We start from the raw sequence: 14,831 nt of genomic DNA, 5'->3' as shown, positions 1-14,831 counted from the left end.
CAGGCTCAGTCTATTTTGCCAATGCTGGTGCTCCAGGCAGGATCTCTCCCGTTCCTTCTCTCAACTCCCAGGCCTCTCCACAGCCAATCAGAGCATGCAATGAACAAGAGCCAGCCAATCAGAGAGAGCAGATCTGATGACTCACCAGTTGCCAGGCAGACCCACAGCACCCGGTGTTTCCCACCTGGCCCCACCCTCCCTGCCCAAACACGGGAGGTCCCGGCCAGGTGCAAGGCCACGGGCAGGGGCTGCGGCCGCCACCGGCTCAGGAGCTCTGTGGGCAGAGAAAAGGGGGTGACACCGGGCTGGGGGGCACTCGCAGGGCTCCCCTAAATGGTGCCTCCATTTGTGTTGGCTCAAGTGAGAGCTTCTGGAGAATCTCTTCCCACACACAGGACACTCACTGGGCCTCTCCCCAGTGTGGATGTGCCTGTGGGTGACGAGGGTGGAGTTGTGCTTGAAGCCCTTCCCGCAGTCAGGGCAGTGGAAGGGCCTCTCCTCTGTGTGAATCCGCTAATGTACTGAAGCACAGACAGACAACTCTGCAACTAATTAAAGTTCAAAAGAAGGTTGTTTTATTTCAGCACTGGACACATGAGGAATCATTTCCAAATGCATGTGCAAGGAGTGGCAGACTCCTGCTCTCTGTTTATACAGAAAAGGTTTTACATATCCAGGCAGTTTCTAAGGAGACGTAATACAGAATCATTACCTGCCCACTTTGTGTTATAATCAGCTGAATACCTAATATGGCTGTGCAATTGCCCTCCCTTAATTGGGTCAGTGGGATTTTGAAATAAGGGAGTGGGCATATGGGAGGAAGAAAGCTGTCTTCCTCATGGTAAACTCCTCACCCATGGCCAGTTTGCAGGACTTTGTGATCTGCTGGTCACAGTCCAAGCCTCTCTGTTTGGACTGTGATTATTCTTCTTTAGACTGTGATTATAAAACTGTTTGATTATTCTTAAGGCAAGGTATTTCTATGGTCTCTGCTCCTTCACAATTGCTACATCTATCTCTGTCACTCCTGGCTTTACTTTCTAATATATTTGTTACTCTTTCACTAAGGTATGTGATTTTTGCTAGCTAACTTAGCTTCTTAACTAATTTTAAATCTTAACTAAAATATGTAATCTTCTACTATCTCAATTATATTCCCAGCTAGCCCCTCAACTCATCCACAGTTTTCAATTATTGTAAATACATTTCCAGCTGACCCCTTGACTCTTTTTGATGAGATTGGAGCTGCTCAGAAACCACCTCCTACACTCGGGACACTCACAGGGTCTCTCCCTGGTGTGGATCTTGCGGTGACTGATGAGGTTGGAGCTCCACCCAAAGCCCTTCCCACACTCCCCACACTTGTAGGGCCAGTTCCCTGTGGGGATCACCTGGATCAGGTATGAGCTCCAGAGCTCTGGCTGAAGCCCTTCCCACATCCCAAGCACTTGTGGGGCTTCTGCCTGCCATGAGTCCTCTCCACCACCTCTGAGTTCCAAATGGATCTCCAGCTGCCTTCCTGGCACAGGGGGCATCTTTCCTCTTTACATCTCCAGGGGGTTTGCAGCCCCTCCTTGTGTGGGATCTCCAGGGCTTTTCCTCCCCACTGGATTCCTGTGCCATGGAGCTGCTCCAAACAGCCTCTTCCATGAGGTTCTGCAGCAGGGATTTGCTCTCCCTGGTCTCCGTCTGCAGCTCAGTGCCTGGGGTAAGGAAAGAAAAGGAGAGAAGGAGTGAGGAAGGAAGAAGGACAGAATGAGAAGAGGAAGGAGGGTGGACAAGGACAGGATGGGACTTACCATTGTGCCACAGGGAAGGGGAAGGAGATCCCACCAATTCATCCCTGGCAGGATGGCCTTGGCCTGCAGGCACAGGAAATGCTGGGCTGATAGGTGGAGCAGAGGAGAGAAGGAAAGAGGCAGTGACTTCCTTCTCACCTGCCTCAGTGTCCCACACCATTCTTCCTTTTCCTTGCAGCCTCCTCCACCTCCATCCAGACAAAGTTTGGGATTGACAAATCCTGGCTTGGGGGAAAAACAACAGCTGAGACCCTTGGTCCCGCTGCCCAAGTCCAGCTCCAGAAGTAACTGCCCTGTCCACCGTTGGGCAGGCCCAGACCCTGCTCATCTCCAGCCTCCCCCACTCCTCCAGGCTGCTGGGATCCCCCAGCTCCGGGATTGGCCCTTGCTGCTCTCCCCACTCCAATGCCAATGTCCACCCCCAACTGGTACCACCTCCCCAGCCAGTACAGAGATTGCCACAGGAACCCTCCATAATTCTCCAAAGGGGCATCTGTTCTCACCCCTGGGGCCCTGCAAGATCCAAACATCCCCTCTCCTGCAAACAAACCCTCCCAGAGATTCCCCGATGGATTTGGGGCGAGCTCCCCCTCCCCACTCACCTGTGAGATCTGGGGGGGGTCGAGGCTGCCAGGGCCAGGAGAGCTGCAGACTCAGCGGGTGGGCGGGAAAACCCTGTGGTTCTGCTGCAGCTCTTCCTCTTCCTCCTCCTGTTCCTCCTTTTCCAAATCCTCCTCTCTCCCTCCTCCTGCTCCTCCTCCTCCTGCTCCTCCTCCCTGCCTACCCCAGACCCCCTTTTCCCACCCACCTCTCCCCCACAGTCACAGCACGATCAACTTCTGGGTGGAGGGAACCCCCCATGAGCCCCCCAGGGATGGGCAGGGGGCTTGAGGACCCACCCAGTGCAGATCCATTCCCCCCCAGAGCCCCAGGGAATCACTCCAGGGATCAAGTGATGGGGACACAAAAGGATCCCCATGGAACCACCTTTTTTTCTGTTCCATCCCTACCTTTCCCTCCCCTCACTTATCATTCCTCCAACCCAAAGACCCCTCCCAACTCAATTTGGGGGTCCCATCCCCTTCTCCCGCTCTGAGTCCTCTTTTCCTCTGCTCTTCCACCCCTTCCACATTGTCCCTCCAGCCCCACCCCACACCCCTGTGCTCGGTTTTGGGGGATCCAGGCCCCTCCTGCTCCGCCTGGGGGTCACATCCCCCCTTTCCCTCAATTCTGGCAGCTCCTGGCAGCTTTTTCCTGGGAAGAATCCCCGAGTTTTGGGACTTTTGGGGTGTAGCTTAGGAGTGTGACAGCTCTCTCTGGCTTTCCCCTCCCTGTTGTGGCCCCTCAGCTGCCCCTGACACCCTGGGGGTGCTGGGATTTCCCTCCTGGGGACAAGGACGTTCATCCTCTTCCAGGAGCCCAATGCCCGGCTGGGGCTCCAGGTCAGGGGGTCCTTGAGCAGCTGCCCCAGAACCTCCCCCAGGGTCTCCCAGCGCAGCCGGAGCCGCTCGGCCTGGGGCCCCCAAAGGCCTCAGCAAGCCCCAAGTGCCTCCCAGGAACCCTCAACTCCCTCAAATCCAGCATCCCCCACATCCCCTGAAAGTTCCCCCCATGGAACCGACCATGGCCATGTCCCCACATGTCACTGCCCGTGTCCCACCATGTCCTCACCCACGGCTGTCTCCCCACCATGTTTCCATCCCTGTCATTGTCCCCCACATCTCCATCCATGCCCGTGTCCACCCATGTCCCCACAAATGGCCCCATCCCCGTTTATGTCCATGTGTCCCCATTTCACTCTCCAGGTCTGTGTCCTACTATGACCACACCCATGTCTTAGTTCAGTGTCTATTTTTACCTCAATATTGAATAGTTTAAAGCAATAAAGAGAAAATGAAAACAAAATCAAGGCCAAAGAAAAGGATTTCCGTGTCCGTGCTGGCTGAGGATCCATGTGCTTGGGTAGAAGGCAAGAACGTTTTTTGGTGGAGTTTCTATCCCACTGTTTCCAAAATCTTGGTCTTTTCCCCAGTTTTACACCATTTGGCTGTAGAAGACACCCTTGGCAATAGGAAATCAAAGTCGTGGAATCCCTGAAGTTGGAAAAGACCTTGTCCTCGTTCAGAGCAAATTTGGGAGAGAACTTCCGAAGGGGCTCCTCTAGAAAGCAGATTCAATTGGCCACTCCCCCAACTGGTTCAGGAAAAATAAAATACCTCCTTGGAGAAAGGTGGAGAAAACTATTTATTAAACAATAAAACCTAAACAATATTAAACAATAAATCCTCTTGCCGCTCTAAAAGAGAGACAAACTCACAAAGTCCCTCTGTGGGCTGTAGCTCAGCTCACTCAGTCTCTTATCAGTCCCTCCGGTGCCGGAAATGCCGCAGCCCAGGCCCGGCCCGGTGGGCCACAGGTGAGAGCTGCCGGTGCTCTGCTGGTGTTCAGGCCAGAGCAGGTTTAAACAGGTCCAAAGAAAAGTGGAAAAAACCCCACAGTCCAGGGAACTTGTTTGCCTCAGCTAGCTAAAACTAACTAAAAGCAAAGGAGAGCTCTGTCCTGCTGTCTGTCCATCCGCAGGCAACACACTGCAGGAGCAGGAATGTGGAGGAGTGAGTGCAGTGTCTGAAAACAAACTGTGCACTGCTTCTCTCCCCCTTCACTCTCAAGACAAGTCTTAAAGGTGCAAAACTTATTATTCAGCATAAAAACAACAAGACAACTGGGGATACAAGCATCATATAGTCAACCCAGAATGTACCTCCAAGACCATTCAGTACTCCTGGATGTCACCAGAAGATAGGATTGAATGCTAAAGATTTTATGGGGTTGAAAGTCGACAAATCTGCTCTCCCCAAAGAAATCCCATTGCTGGCCTGCCTCCTGATGGATGTTCCTGCCACTGGGTTTATCTAGGTGCCCTCAGGGAACCAGGAAGATGTGGAGACCCCAGCCAGATGCCTTCCAACTTGAATCACCAGGACCACGGATCATGAGGGCTCTGCCCAACGGGGGTCACTGCGGATCATCCAACGCGGATCCTCCCATGGGAGATGGAGCTGGAGCAGCGCACGAAGCTCTTCCCGCACTCGGGGCACTCACAGGGCTTCCCTTAGTGGCGCCTCTGTTGGTGTCGGGTCAAGGTTGAGCTTGAGGAGAATCTCATCCCACACTCAGGACATTTGTAGGGCCTCTCCCCAGTGTGGATGCGCCGGTGCATGGTGAGCTGGGAGTTTAGCTTGAAGCCCTTCCCGCAGTCGGAGCAGCGGAAGGGCCTCTCCTCTGTGTGAATCCGCTCGTGTTTGCAGAGATCGGAGCTCCTTGGAAACCTCTTCCCACACTCAGGACACTCGTAGGGCTTCTCCCCGGTGTGGGTGCGCTGGTGTTTCCTCAGGTCAGAGTGCCACCCGTAGCTCTTCCCATATTCCAAGCAGGTGTAGGGCCATTCCCCCATGTGGATCACCTGGTGCCGAATCAGGGCTGAGCTTCCTCTGAAGCTCTTCCCACATTCCCCACACTTGTAGGGCTTTTCCCCAGTGTGGATCTTCTGGTGCTCCATCAGCTGGCACTTGATGCTGAAGCTCATCCCACATTGCCCACACTCGTAGGGCTTTTCCCCAGTGTGGATCCTCTCATGTTTCCTCAGGCCAGAGTTGTATCTAAAGCTCTTCCCACATTCCCCACACTCATAGGGCTTTTCCCCAGTATGGATTCTCTGGTGTTGCATCAGGCTCCCCTTCTGGTTGAAGCCCATCCCACATTCCCCACACTTGTAGGGCCGTTCCCCAGTGTGGATTACCTGGTGCTGCATCAGGCAGCCCCTCTGGCTGAAGCTCTTCCCACATTCCCCACACTCAAAGGGCTTTTCCCCAGTGTGGATCCTCTGGTGTTGGATCAGGACAGAGCTCTGGCTGAAACTCTTCCCACACTCTCCACATTTAAATGGTCATTCCCCAGAGTGGATCACCTGGTGCTGGATCAGGCTGGAGCTCCAGCTGAAACATTTCCCACACTCCTCACACTCATAGGGCCGTTCCCCAGTGTGGATCACCTGGTGCTGGATCAGGTTCAAGCTCCGGCTGAAACCCTTCCCACATTCCAAGCACTTGTGTGGCTTCTCCCTGCCATGAGGCTTCTCCACCAGCTCTGAGCTCCGGCTGGATCTCCGGACACCTTCCTGGCTCAGGGGGGCTCTTTCCTCCCCGCAGCTCCCTGGGCTGAGTTTGCAGCCCCTCCTCGTGCGAGATCTCCAGGGCTTTTCCTCCTCCTCCATCCAGACATTCCCTAGGAATGAAAAATCCTGGTTTGGGGAAAAAACAAGAGGAGAATGCCTTGGACTCCTTCTCCCCTTTATCTCATGAAGTCATTGAGAATCTTGTGTTTGTAAGAACCAGCAAAATACTAAGATTGAGTACAAAAATTCTCCAAACATAAAGACACAGATCAAAAACTCTCCAAACATCAAGATTCAGCAAAAACCCCTTCCAAAATATAAAGATTCAGCCCCAACAAAAAACCAAAGCACCAACATTTAACCCACAAAAGCTCAGAAACATCAAGATTCACCCCTGTGAAAATCATGGATCCCCCTCCCTGGTCACCTGCTGCATGTTGGGGGGAGAAACACGCCTGGGGCAGGAGGGAGGTTGCAGACACAGGGAAGGGTGAAACCTCCTGTTTCTGCTCCTCCTCCTCCTGTGTCTCTGCTCTTGCTCACACTCCTCTTCCTCCTGCTATTCCTCCTTCTCCAGCACAATCCCACCTTTTCCTCCCACGTGCAGCGTTTGACCATTTTCTTCCTCAACCCTGCTTCTCCTTCCCTTCTCCTCCTGCCCCAGGCCCAGCACTCACTGCTGGCTCCCCCTTCCCCCCAAACCCACAGCATCCCACCGCAGGGGCAGGGATGGAGCTGGGGCAGGTCGGGCTGGGGCAGCGCTGGGCTCTCGGCCGCTTCCGCCCGCACTCGGTCCCCACTGCAGCCGCTCCTGCCAGGACAGCGCGGGGGGGCCCGGCCTTGGCGCTGCCCCTCTCCCACCTCCCCAAATTCCCCTCGTGGGGGGTGCCGGGGCGATGACGCTGCAGGTGGGGAACGCTGGGAGCTGCGGGTCTGCCTGGGCACTGCTGGATCATGAGTGCCACACACTCTGATTGTGTGAGCACTGCCTGAGGGCTGGGGCTGCAGCAAGGGGGACACCCTGCTCCAGGGGGGATGTCCCGCAAACGAGGGACCCCCATGAAAGGAACAAGAGGAAAGTGTCTTTACAAACAGATGCTGTGAATCTGATTAAAGATAGGGCCAGGTACAAAAGGAAATGACAGGAGAAGCCATCAGTTTCAGAAAATGTTATTAACTGATGACACTGACTACTGCTCAGCCAAGGTCATGCCAAATTCATGAACTTCGAGAAGAACAACAATGAGCCATGAATATCGTTTGCTATACAAAAGTGGGAACCCTATCAAGGGGGTATGCAGTAGGTGGATTGGGATGTTTGTAGCTCTCAAGTACTCCACCCAATGGGGAGAGGGAGATGTGGCTGGGAAAATTAGGATGAAAAGGAGGCTGTGTCCTTCAACAATATGAGAGACCACATGGAAAATGTTTCATGGCATCTCCCTTTTTTTAGGAATTTAATTACTTTTACAGGACTCCTCTGGCTGCTTTGTGGACAGAAACCTCTGGTGATGTCAATTTTTCCACACAGCTTGGAGCTCATCCAGAATTCCTTCCACCATCTGGGGCAGCGGGCAGTGAGTGCAGCTGAAGGTGCCTCACCCAGTTTGGGGGATCGGCTCCCTTGGGTGGCAGCTGCACCGGGGATTGATTGGGTACCCGAGAGTGACCAGGAGACAGACGAGTGACACATCAGGGGGGCTCTGAAGAGTCAGGAGAGAGAGAGCTCTGGAAATCTCATCAGCGAGTGCAGTGGGATCTTTGGGGAATGAACATGGCAGGGCATCCATGGAGGGTAGAAAAGGGAAAGCCAGGAAGGGGTCATGGCCAAAGGGATGATGATCCCAAAATATCTCTGAAAGGTCCCTTGGGAGAATGTTGAGGCAGTTTGCACATTCCCCCAGAGGTAATTAAGGACATGGATACCCAGGGGGGCAATAAGGGAAGTGGAGAAGGGATTCGGACAACAGGGGATGGATGGTGTTGGTGTGCTGGGAAGGGATTGGGTGAAGGGGAGTGTGCAGCAATATGGATAAGGCAAGAAGCAACAGGAGGAATCTCTGTGGGAAGGAAAAGGATGATGCAAAATCAGAGGAAGAGAAAAATACTGAGGACTGGGATGTTTTTCAGCAGGGTCTTAGCCTCAAAACTTTTTAGCTGATTCAGATCATTTGTATCCCCAGTTTCCAGGACAGGAAATCAAGCAGGTCAGGATTTCAGGGGGTTTCTCTGTGGTGGGCAGAGGCAGCACCGGGCGCAGAGGGGCGGAACCGGGAGCACGGGCTGGGGGCCTGTGGGGAGCTGCGGGGCCGGGCCGGGGCTGTGGGGCAGCCGGGGCTCAGCGCCGGGCACTGCCTGACCCCACCAGCCCCGGGCAGGGCCGGCAGTGGCCCCCGGCCCCCAGGAGGCTGCGGGACGCCCCGGCCGCTGCCCGGCCCCGTGGAGCTGCCGGCCCTGCCCGCCGGGGGGGCACCTTTGGACACTGCGGCAGGACAGGGACCGGCTCTGGGATACGGGCTGGGGAGGGGACCCTGAGCACAGGGAGCAAGGAATATCTGGGAAATATGGATTATACGTGTAAGGATCGAGATTATCTTTTAAGGATTTGGTTGGGGTCACTGGAGAAACAAATGATTTTGCAGAAAGCTCGGGAGCTGTCTGAGGATGAGCACCCACAGGCACTGAGGGGGGCTGCAGGAGGGGCACAAGAAGGCCCTGCAGCACTTGGCACAAAGGCACAGCTGGGGAATGGAAGAAGGGAGCAGAAAAAGGCCAAGCTGAAGGCAAAGGCCAGGGCAGAGTTCCTACAGCTCCTGAGGGATCAACCCCAGGGCCCAAGGGGGCCCCAGCACCCAGGGGACAGCTTGGCCACAAGCACCTGGCAGAGGCATTGCCCTCCTCGGCAGGGGAGAGCCCACCCAAACTGCCCCTGGCAAGGAATCAGGGCTCCAGCTGCAGGGCACAAGGACACTGCAAGCAGAGACAGCAGCACCCTCAGGACGAGCAAGTCCACCCCTTGATGGACATGGCTTGGCAGGGGTGTCACAGCTCCCATCACACCAGGGACCCACCACACTGGAGCCCTTGAGAACATTCAGGCTGGGTCTGCATTGAGAAGAGGCCTTTCCTGATGGACACAGGGGCCTCTCAATCCACTCTCAATCTTAGACCTATGGGGGGGAAAATTCAAAAAAATGTCTTTGAATATTAATGGGAGAATTGGGGAAAACGAGGAGTGTTTTATTGAACCACTATTGGCAGATGTGTGGGATGAGTTTGAAATGCATTAATTTTTATTTGCTCCTAAGTGTGATTATAGTTTACTGGGAAGGGATTTAGACACTAAATTGGGAATGCAAATTAATATTATAAAAGGTGATACAGAGGTTAGTTCTGTTGTACCACTGTGTCAGATGTTTGGCAAGGCCTATGCTGAAGTGAACCCAGAAGTGTGGGCAGCCCCAGGCTGTGGCCAGGATCCTGTCCCTGTGAAATCTCTCCCACAGGAAGCTGGGCTGGCACTGACCCTGCCTTGGGACTTTGCTGTTCCCAACACCCACCCAGGACATCGGCTCCTGCCTAAGGAGTGCAAAGCAGCACCACTGGTGGCCAAGTGCCATGGCCCATGCCAAGTGGCCCTGAGGCCAGAAACAGCCACCAGCACAGCTGAACACGGGGGACCCCTCAGCCTCCCTGAAGCCCCGGAGATTTGCACTTCCCACCTGCAGCAGGAGGATGGGAGGCCCCACTGAGCCTGCCCTGAAGGCAACGCAGCAGCAGCCAGGGCTCCACAGCTGGCCCAGCCCCTGGGCCTGCCCACAGATCCTCTGCTGAAATCCTCTGCCTGCCCACCCTCCTCTGGCATCTCCAGCCACTGGGGCCAAGCCTTGCTGGCACTGCTGCAGCTTCAGTGCTCTCTGGGCCTGCACTCGCCACAGCTGCTGGGGAACACAAGGGCACAATTCCACTCTGGGGCTCAGGTACACTCACACACTGGGCTGCCTGGGACTGGATCGTTGCAAAATATACCAAGTTTATTTCTTCTAAATCTTATTTCCCTGCTCAGAAAGGTTTCCCTACTCAAAGGTTTGCCGTTGCCTTGGGGAAAGAAATTTTAAAGTTTTTTTTTGAGGGACGTTACACCACTCAACGGAGATGAGTTTAACATCTCAACAGACTGGGAACAGCCAAAAAGATACCCACAGAGATTAAGGACCAGCAACAAAACATCAATGCCCAGCAGCAAACAGCAACCAACAGCTACCCCAGACACTGCCCCCGGCAGAGCTGGAGACACCTGGTCTGGAAAAGGCTGAGAAGGAAATCCAGGAGTGTGCACCTAATTAACACCAGAGGGGAAGAAATCCTGGTCCAATAGGAAACCAAATACTAAAAACTACACAACTTGGAAGCAATGGACATTAAACCAGTGGATTAAGATTGGTTCAGGCTGTAGAAAGTTTAGGAAAAATCTAGTAAAATTTACATGCCATGGAATGATTTTCTCTGCACACCCGGGCTATGTGTGGATGAAATTATTTCTGTTACATATCTTTGCCAGAACCAAGTAATGCCTCGACTCTCTAACACTAAAGATATTCTTGGAGAGTTTTTGTTTTCCCTGCAGTTTCAGTGACAAGATTAAAACACGAGAATAATTTTTCATAATAATCCCACTTTATATTGTCAGGTAGGTTTGGGACAGAAGTGTGAGAATCAAGTTTTGGTCTGGGTTTTTCGATGATCACCTTTAGGCTGCATTCTGAAAAACTACAAGAGCTTTAAAAGTGACCATTTAATTCGTAAACAGTTAATAGGTTGTTTAAATGTTGTTTAAAGAAATAAACAGTCCCAAAAACAAAACAAAACCCAAACCAAACAAAAGAAAAAAAAAGCAAACAAAAAAAGAAGCAAATTCTGACGGGGGCACCTGTGAGTGGTGGGATGGCTGCTCTGGAAGAGAAGCTTCATTCCAGGCAGCCTGGAGAGGGGCTTTAGAAACGCAAATTAACACTGCAGGGCAAAGTGTGGACAACCCACCTGGGTCTCTTGCCTGGGGCAGGAATTGGGCTGATTCCCTCTGCCCCTCACCCCAAGTTCTGCCTGCTTGCACAGATGGAATTTGCACAGCTCAAGGCAGAGCCCGCGGTGAGGAGATCAGACTCTGCAACAGAAACGGGTGAAGCTGCAAAGGGAAACAGCAAAAGCAGAATGTTCTGAAAACTACACTTAAAAAAGCTGGGGGTGAATCATCCCTCTGCCCACTGCAACACCTGCTGTCATTGTCTGTGTTATATAGGGTGTATTAGATCAGTTTATTTTTGGATTTGGTGGGGGTCTTTTGTGTTTTTCGGTTATTTAGGAAGATCAGTTAGGAATCCAAGAATGTGATGTTTGAATTACAGAAAAGCAGTCAATTGATGCAGTCCTGGCTCCTGAGGGAGTGCCCAAAAATGGGGAAAACAGCAACAGCCACCGGAACAAATCCTACAACAACATGGACCAGCCCCTGGGAACCCTAAACAATACATATCAGGAGCCACAGAACCCATTTCTCATTTCAATGGCATCATTATGTTGCAAAAGTTCGAAAATTATTGAAAATCATATTCTAGTTAATAGATAGATGTCTAGATTAATGAAGCAATATAATAGTTAGCATGAGTAGCAGTAGTTATGCTAAGGCCGCAGTAGGCCCGCTAAACTTTAAGTGAACTTTAGTGCATGGTAGATGGAGAGGATGTATTATCTAGAGAATGTACCAAACCTTATCTATGGAATGCACCTTCTGGCTAAGTAACAAATGTCATGATGTACCTAATAAATCTCTGTATGCCTTTAAAGATGCTTAGCGATGCATATAGATTAAATGAAGCAATCATGTTAAGAAAAGTATATAAACCCTGCAGATTCTGTGGCAAAATGGGGCTCTGACTTTGGACGAAAGTCCTCAGGCTCCCGGGCCCTAATAAAGCACCTCATAAAGCAGCTCCGGTTGTTTTGTGTTCTCTTCAGATCGGGCAACAATTAGGTTACAAGCTGTCCTCAAAATAATAACCAACCAGACAGCTCCAGCTCCTGACCTTCCTGCTGACCAATCCACTGAAATGAGGAACACAACATTTCACCAGGGGATGGGATCAGATCATCTGTTAGCAGAAAAAGGTGGAGTTTCTGGAAAATTAAATGACTCAAACTGCTGTTGGCAAATAGATGACAAAGGAAAAGTGGGGAGACAGATAACAAAAGAAACAAGAAAGTAGCTCATGTACCAGTCCAAACATGGAAAGGATGGGAATGGGACACAGTTTTGTGGCTCCCTGGCAGACCATGGGTTAAACGAACGCAGTTTCTCCTCTCATGTGCTACAGTAACTCTCATCTTTTTACCATGCTCCATACCTTGAGAGTGCAGCTCATTCAGCAGGTGAGCCAGGGGATGCAGGTGGCAGCCAGGCCTCCTGATCCAGAAACGGCTACAGCAGGACAGGGAATGAGGGCACTGAGAATAATCCCAAAATCAAAGAGGACCCAGGAAGAAAAAACAGAGTCAATGAGTGAATCTGTTTGGAGATAGGGCCAGGGACTTGTAGATAAGGAAGTAACGGGAGAAACCATCAGTTCCAGAAAATGTTACAAATTTACACGGACACCTGCTCAAAGTCCCGCTTGATTCCTGAACTTCGAGAAGAACAAGGACTTAACAGAGCCCGTGAATATCGGATGTTAAACAAAAGTGGGGGTGCACATTAACGAGGACATACAGCAGGCGGATCGGGAAGTCTGAACCTTCCAAGCACCTCAGCCAGTGGGCACAGGGAGAGGGAAATAAGGCCGGGAAAATGAGAATAAAAAGTAGGCTGCGAACTCCAACAATGGCAGAGACCGCACGGCAAATGCCCCACGGCCTCTCCCTCTGCTCAGCAATAAAGTCACTTTTACAGGACTCCTCTGCCTCCTCCGGGCACAGAAACCTCCGCCGACGTGAATTTCCCCGCACAGCCCCGGCGGCGGGGCAGCCCCCTCTGTCCCAGCCACAGGAACCGGGCCGAGCCAGCGCCGCTCCGGCAGCGGCTCCTGCCGAGGCAGCGGCGGGAAGGAGACCGCGGGCAGCCGCTCCCGCAGCGCCCTCAGCCCAGGGGCAACACGGGCCGGACACGGCACAACCAACCCGCCTGAGCCCCCTGACGCCCTCGAGACCCGCAGCGAGCCCCGAGCCCCCGCACAACCCAGCGCGGCTCCCACCTGCGCTCCGGCCGCCTCCGAGCTCCGCCGCCGCTCCCGGGCCCGCTCCGCCAATGGCGCCGCTGCGCAGCCACAGCCGCCCTCAGGCCGGCACCGGGGCCCTGCTCGGCCCCTCTCCCACCAATCAGCGCGCCAGAACCGCGACTGACGGCACAACCGGCCAATCGCAGCTAGGGGCGGGCTCTTCACACGGCATAGCCCCGCCCCGCGCTCTCAGGGCCCCCCGGGCTGCGTGAGGGCGAAGCCGGAGCTGAGGAACAGCCCTGGAACGGGCCCGAGCCCGAGGGGGATGGAGCTGAAAACACAAACAAACTTCTCCGCAGCTCCCGACACGGCTTTCCCACGGCTCTGCCGCTTCGGTGGCTCCGGCTCAGCGGGAGCCCTGGAGCCTCACTTTTCCTACCCCTAATTAGGAGCATCAGTGCATCGCTTTGATTTCCCCCAAGAAGGGAAAGCTGCCCAAAACCCCTGTGGGTAAGTGGGGGAGGGGAGAGATTTCTGGCAGAAAACTCCAAAAGCTCAGAGCAGGATAATGAGAATTCAGTGAAGACCCTTAAATCCAGCTTTCCCCCCGCCTCCCTCCTTCCAGCTGCACCTCCTACCCCGGCAGTGCCGGAGACAGGGAATGGGGCCATGCTCACTTCATCCCCCGGGGCTTCTCCCTCTGCTCGGGGACAGGAGTCGTTCCCCTGCTGCACCCTGAGCTCTCTCCCACCGGAGACTTCTCCAGGAACTTCTCCAGCCTGAGTCCATCCCATGGGGCACAGCCCCCTCCAGCTGCTGCAGCGTGGGTCAGTGTGCCCCGGGGTCAGTCCTGCCAGGACAGGCTGCTCCAGCAGGGCCCCTCTGGCCACGGGGTCACAGCCTCCTCTCAGGAATCCCCGTGCTCCAGCGCGGCTCCTCCTGGGGCTGCAGGGGGATCTCTGCATCCCCATGGACCTGCAGGGGGATCTCTGCATCCCCATGGACCTGCAGGGGGATCTCTGCATCCCCATGGATCTGCAGGGGGATCTCTGCATGCCCATGGACCCTTTGTCCCCCTCCCTTTTCCCAAATCCGTCCCATCGCCCCCCAATAAACGGCACCGGGGCCAACTGGGAAGCTTTATTGGGAGCACTGGGAGCGGGCACTGGGTGGGGGCAGAGCGCCAGCGGGTCTGGGGGGACACACGGGACCCCCCAAAATCAGCTGAGCGGGGACGGAGCGGGGGGTCCCGGCAAGGCCCGAGCCCACGGGGAGGGGCTGCGGCCGCCGGCGGCTCAGGAGCTCTGCGGGCAGAGAAAAGGGGGTGACACCGGGCTGGGGGGCCCCAAGGGGAGCGCACACGCTCCGGGCTGTGATGTTGGCACTTTTGGGTTGGTTTGGGGTAGAAGCAGACAGTCTAACATAGGTGATAGGTATTGGAAAATAATGGTAAATAAAGTACACGTAGTTTTTAGTATAAAGAAATAGCACCGCCTCAGGGCAGTGCAGTGTGTCTCGGACAGACCTGCTAGACAGACCTCTGCGGGTCAGGAAAAGAATGTTTTAGATCAGAGAAAATATACTTGAAAACCAGAGCCAAGGAATTCCGACTCCTTCTTCGAACCTCGGGCTGGGAAAAAAGGACTGTCG

The 14,831-nt window shown here is 53.8% G+C and overlaps 1 long non-coding RNA gene and 1 pseudogene across 1 annotated transcript; both read right to left on the bottom strand.

Moving 5' to 3' along the window:
* Positions 1-552: 552 nt before the first annotated feature.
* Positions 553-1,937, bottom strand: LOC132340640 (uncharacterized). Its single transcript, XR_009489957.1, has 2 exons — positions 1,800-1,937; positions 553-1,703 (listed from the first exon to the last, which is right to left on the bottom strand). It is a non-coding gene; the product is annotated as an uncharacterized LOC132340640 (long non-coding RNA).
* A 2,082-nt stretch (positions 1,938-4,019) lies between these two features.
* On the bottom strand, positions 4,020-13,430 carry LOC132340575 (zinc finger protein 184-like; annotated as a pseudogene).
* Positions 13,431-14,831: the final 1,401 nt, after the last annotated feature.

The sequence above is a fragment of the Haemorhous mexicanus genome, chromosome 32, assembly GCF_027477595.1.
Source record: "Haemorhous mexicanus isolate bHaeMex1 chromosome 32, bHaeMex1.pri, whole genome shotgun sequence".
Taxonomy (NCBI): domain Eukaryota; kingdom Metazoa; phylum Chordata; class Aves; order Passeriformes; family Fringillidae; genus Haemorhous; species Haemorhous mexicanus.
The sequence above is the reverse complement of the archived record's forward strand: the minus strand, read 5'-3'. Positions and strand labels throughout refer to the sequence as shown.